Source organism: Cervus canadensis, chromosome 6 (assembly GCF_019320065.1).
Source record: "Cervus canadensis isolate Bull #8, Minnesota chromosome 6, ASM1932006v1, whole genome shotgun sequence".
Lineage (NCBI taxonomy): Eukaryota > Metazoa > Chordata > Mammalia > Artiodactyla > Cervidae > Cervus > Cervus canadensis.
Window position 1 is genome coordinate 55,069,452 of NC_057391.1, and position 6,196 is coordinate 55,075,647.

Sequence of the window (6,196 nt, forward strand, 5' to 3'; positions counted from 1 at the left end):
AAACTCCAGAAGATGGTGAAGAACAGGGAAGCCTGGTGTGCTGTAGTCCACGGGGTCACAAAGAGTTGGACATGACTGAGGGACTCAAGAACAACTGCAGGGAGGCAAGTGAGTCTCTCTTGTGACTTAGCAAACATTTCTGAATGGGACACAGAAAAGGAAGCTTCCATTTGACAGCCACTGAGAGGATAGAGAAGTCTAGACAGGAAACCCAGAGTTGTCATTTCTGAATGGAAAAATCTTGAAAAATGACTCAAAGTATTTAAAGTGAAGCATCACGAATGGAACAGGAGCTCTGACCTGACATATGTACTACCATGCTTCTATTCTGCTATACAATATAATTTTCACATTTTCTCTTACCCAGAGTCCTGCTTTGTTGACTTAAGCATTCACATTCAGTGTATGGACCACATGAGCTGACTATAACTCAACGTTCAAACCTGACTGACTTGACTCTTCCACCTTCAAAACTGCTTTCTCCTGTGGCACGAGCTCTCCTTGTTCTCCAGATGCTACAGCCTGTCATCCGAGGCTATGATTTCTACATTCAAACTATTTTTAAATTAACCCTTCCCTCCTACTGCAACATCCCGATCCTGGCCTTTATCCTTGAATTCTGGATTCTCTCATGTATTTGACACATTTTGACTGGGCACTGACCGCTGGTATATTCAGCCACACACTGGGCAGGGGGTAGAGACACGAGGCAGCAGCACCCGCGGACTGGGGAGAGGGCTTATTCACAGAGGGTTTCAGGTGAAACCCTGCAAGTCAAGTCGAGAAGGATGAGAAGCTTCCCTGCTGGGCTTCTTGACACGAACTCTTTCTAATTCAATCCACCATAACTTCTCTTCAGCCTGACTGCTCTCTTTCATTCTTGGGTCAAAGTTTTCAAGTTCCCTCCTTCATCCAGGCAGCTCATCCACCGAATCTGTCTCGCTCTGTGCTCAGAGATACAGATGGGGTGAGATCCAGTCCCTGGCTTTAAGGACTTCAGAAGGAGAAAGACCCACAGACCCACAAGTACAGAGCTGCCTGAGGCAGGGATAACAGGTGCTCTAGGGACCCAGAGAGGGCATAAGGAGTGCTGCTAGGCACTGGAAAGAGCTGGACTGGGGTGGGGCGGGGGGAGGGAGCATTTCCAAGCAAACGTGACATTCACACTGACCCTGAAAGATGAGGAGGTTATCAGCTGGACATGGGGGAAGGCTAGGCAGAGAGCATCCCAGGCAAAGGGAGCTACAAATGGAAACACACAGAACAAACGGAGAGGTCTGTAACTGCAGTCCCTCTCCATGGTGGGAGAGGAGGTGCACAGTTAGTGGGGTAATGACCCAGATTCTGACCACCTCAGAATGGTCGTGATGGTCATATGTTCCCTCCACCAGGTAGATTTATCATTCCTGAGGATGCCTGAGGCAATAACAACTAATAATGAGGTTTCAAATGAATGAAATCCCATGCAGCCACTTCTGACTCATTTCACACGCCACTGCACTGATATGGCTGGGCTTGTATGGGGCTCAGCAGTCACTGAGAATCAGGCTCTGGGATCAAGGCTCATAGTCACAAGTCACAGTGTGGACTGAGGTGGTGTACGTACTAGACTGAGGCATCGGTGACCCCAGCGGCGGCAGTGCTGTCATCTGACAGCTCAGATGAGTTTTCCTCTAGGATTTGCTCTCAGTTGAAGAGAACAGCCTCATTCAAAGTCATGACCCCTTCCCACAGATAACCCACATCCAGTAATAGAGGCAGGGAACAAGCCTGGGCCTCCTACCTTTATACAGAACAACTTGAAGGGACCATTCCAGCTCCAGGGCCTCCCGTGGGATTGGCTGACCTCTGTCACATCTGCATGGCACTTCAACTCCCTCTTCCCACCCTGCTGTCTTCATACCACCATAGGTGTTCATCCCAAGAGTACTCCCAATGCACACACATCCCTGCCCGGGAGTCTGCTTTCCAGAGAACCTGACCACAACAGATACCCTAGGTGACTTGGTCCCAATTCAAACAAACCAGATGGTATTAAAATAGATTCAGAACGACTGTACCAATCTGAAGGAAGTTGGTCAGCCATGGAAAGCCTGGAGAGGTTCACCCAAGCTCTATGCTTGGAAAAGGAGCCTTGTTAAGGCCTCACCAGCTCTGTTCCACCTGGAAGGATGCTTCCCTCCTGGGGACAGAGGCTTGCTGAGATCTGGTGCCGTTAAATGAACCCACATCCTGTAATTAAATCCTCTCTCTCCATTCTCATGCTCAGCAATAGATACTGTGATTCTCATCTGCCTTTCTGTGTACCTGCAGAGACAGTGCCTGAATGTGCAGTCCATCTGGCAGTTACAATTTCTTACTGTCATCAGCACTTTGACCTTCAGGCTTGGAGCTTGTCTCCACAAACTCCATCAGCCTGGGTGGATTTATTGGTGCTGAGACAGTGAGGGAGACATATGTGCAAGCCCATAAAGCAGAGCTTAAAACTGGGATGATGATCAGTTCACCATGGCAAAGACCTTCTGGGGGTGTCTCAGTGGACAGAAAATCCACTGCTTCTTATGATATGTCAGCTAGACTTTCAAATGTCTATAGACTTAGTTCAGAGGTAACATAGAAACAGTTCTGCTTTCCCAATGTAGCCCCTTCTCAGACCAAACTCACTAGGAAACAGACCTCTTTTACCTCAGATGTCAGGGGAGCTGACTGATGGGAGGCTGAAGAGATTTTTCACAAGCAAAGGAAAAGAAATGAGAATTTCTCAAGGAATGAAAAATGACTAAGGCCCTCCTGTAAGGACATGTAGTTGGTATATTAAAGCAAGATTTGTATAAGTAATTTTCTTGGAACAAAGGAGATAGTTTCACTGGTAACTGCTTTCTGAGTTCACTTTGAAATCTCAACAGTAAACTGATTGATGCTGATAAAAGTAAAAATTCAATTTTTAAGGAAACACCAGAAAAATGTAAACATAAAGCTTTTTCTCTTTGGCCCCTTTTCTCCTGTGTAGTGTGCACTGTGCATCTGTATTTGTATTAACCAAACCACCCCTCAATGGCAGAAATACCTGCTTAGCCAGAAAGATCAATTTTTCTCCTTCTGACACCAATCAGGTAGCTCCTTAGAAGATAACATTCTTTCTTAGCCCTATAATGGACACAAAGACCCATGACTCACCAGGTAGATGTAGACATCTTTGGTGATCTTTATATACAATGCCAACATATAATTTCCCTTAATCATAGTGTTTGGTGCAGGTCAGACTGGTCAGATAACCTTTGGAGATAATGGACCAAACCTAATGGAAATTCTTAGTTTAAATAATTATTTATGATTTCACCAACGTTATTAGCTATATTACTTGTATCTGCCTATTTCCAAGATTGGGCTTCCCGGGTTGCGCGAGAGGTAAAGAATCCAACTGCCAATGCAAGAGATGTAAGAGACTTGGCTTGGATCCCTGGGTCAGGAAGATCCCCTGGAGGAGGGCATGGCAACCCACTCAAGTATTGTTGCCTGAAGAATCCCATGGACAGAGAAGCCTGGTGGGCTACAGTTCATGGGGTCACAATGAGTTGGACACAACTAAAGTGACTGTGCACACATGTATTTACAAGATTATTGTTCCTGGTATTACTAGATGTGTATCTGAGCCTCAGAGAAAATGAATGATGATTAGGCAACCTGAAACTATTATCAAATATATAGTCTTATAAGATCAACCATCTTAACAATGTAACTCTGGATATGGGAAGAAGCAACAAGAGGAAACTATCTCCTGGACCATAACAGGCTAGTAAAACAGGCAGTCCAAAGGCCTACTCCAGTAACAAGTAATAATAAAATCCACCCTTGACATGGGAATAAAGCTTCCTGGCACCTTGGAACAAACTGGTCATGAAATGCCTACCAAACTTGGTTGAAATAAAGACCAAAAGAGACCTCTTTTCAAGGGTCTCTTGACCATCCTTGATGAGGGTGAGGGGTTCAGAGCAGAAATCATGAACTGTCACTGCCGAAAGGACCGTGGAGATGAGACAACACTTCCGTTCTACAGATAAGTGACCCGAGGACCAGAGAAAGGCTGCAGAGAGTTGGGAGAAGAACCAATGCCTACTGTAGACAAGTCCCCCAAATACCAGTCTTGGCTCAGAACCTGAGTGGGAACCTGCTGCCAGCTCTACTTCCTTCTCTACAACACTGGGAGGTAAGCAGAGAAGAAAGGCAAGATGGCTTGATGGAAGGGACTTCTGACCAGACAGACTGGCCAGATCTGCTGCTTTCCAGCTGTGCAAATGTTGCTGTCATGGAAACAGAATCTCAGTTTCCCCACCTAAAAAATGAGGAGAGAATGTACCCTACAGGTTGGATGAAGTGAGATGAGGTGCCTAAGAGGCTCAGAGATCCTGCCATTACAGCATGTGCTCAATCAAGGTTGTGTCCTGCCCACCCTCCCTCTCTCCCTCTGCATCAGGAGCCCCAGCTGGGACCACAGGCAGATTTGGAAACTAATCATGGACGACGTGAGGTGGTACATCCCAGCAGCTAGTTGCATCTCCTGAAAAACATTAATCTGAAGACCTTCTGAGAAGAGACTTTAACTATGTACACAGCTGAGGTTGTGGCTCACAGGCAAACTGGGGTTCAGTGGGAAGGGATAGGGAGAAGCAGAGGGATCCTCATTTTGGATCAGCAAAGGCCTGGGGTCACATCAGATACACCCAGGATGTCCAGAAATCTTTGAGGGAAGAGGGAAACATAAAATAGCTGCTGAGCTATTTTAATAGCTGAGCTTTTTAAAAAGCTATTTTAAATAGCTGCCCCCCACCCCCACCCCGTGTGCCAGCAGGGATGTGAATCAGTAGCAAGATCCATGTGTTCCCATCAATGGGCTCTCCTGGTCTCCTCAGGCTGCTGAGGACTGCAGTTGACTCACACCCCACATAATACCAGGAAGAAGTCTACAGGGGCCCCTAAGGGTGGGCAACTCCAAGAAGAGCCCATTGGCTATTTCTGTCACCAAAGCCGCTCCTTTCCATTCTTATTTCTCACACACTCTCCTCCATGTACCTTTCAACCCTCCTGTCTGCGCTCCTCTGACTCTCGCTTAAAGGCCATGGCTGATTTATGTCAATGTATGGCAAAAAACACAATATTGTAAAGTAATTAGCCTCCAATTAAAATTAATTAATTAATTAGTTTAAAAAAGGAAAAAAAAAAAGCCAACTTGTACCCAAGGAAGCCTTCTCCCACCTCAATGCCCCTCCTGGAGGAAGCTCTTCTCACCTCATCAGCTGGAACCTTGTACACATTTGTGGTCCTTTATACTGGCCTGGATCTCTGTCCCATAGCAGACTCTGACTCGGGCTGGGACCCAAGCCTGTGTCCCCAGACACTGTGAGCCTCCTGGTGCAAGAAACACTGAACTAGTCACCTCTGTACCCTCCCCAGTGCCTGACACAGTGTTGGTGTCTTTAAAATGCCAATAAAATGGAATAATTGGGTAGCTGTCTCAACATTCAGAAAACTAAGATCATGGCATCTTGTCCCATCACTTCATGTCAAATAGATGGGGAAACAGTGGAAACAGTGACAGACTTTATTTTGGGGGCTCCAAAATCACTGTAGATGGTGACTGCAGCCATGAAATTAAAAGACACTTGCTCCTTGGAAGAAAAGTTATGAACAACCTAAACAGCTTATTAAAAAGCAGAGACATTACTTTGCCAACAAAGGTGCATCTAGTCAAGGCTATGGTCTTTCCAGTAGTCATGTATGGATATGAGAGTTAGACTATAAGGAAAGCTGAGTGCTGAAGAATTGATGCTTTTGAACTGTGGTATTGGAGAAGACTCTTGAGAGTTCCTTGGACAACAAGGAGATCCATCCAGTCCATCCTAAAGGAAATCAGTCCTGAACATGCTTTGGAAGGATGGATGCTGAAGCTGAAACTCCAATACTTTGTCCAAGTGATGTGAAGAGCTGACTCATTTGAAAAGACCCTGATACTGGGAAAGATTGAAGGCAGGAGGAGAAGGGGACAACAGAGGATGAGATGGTTGGATGGCATCACCAACTCAGTGGGCATGAGTTTGAGTAAACTCTGAGTTGGTGATAGACAGTGAGGCCTGGCGTGCTGCAGGCCATGAGGTCGCGAAGAGTTGGACATGACTGAGTGAATGAACTGAACTGAGCT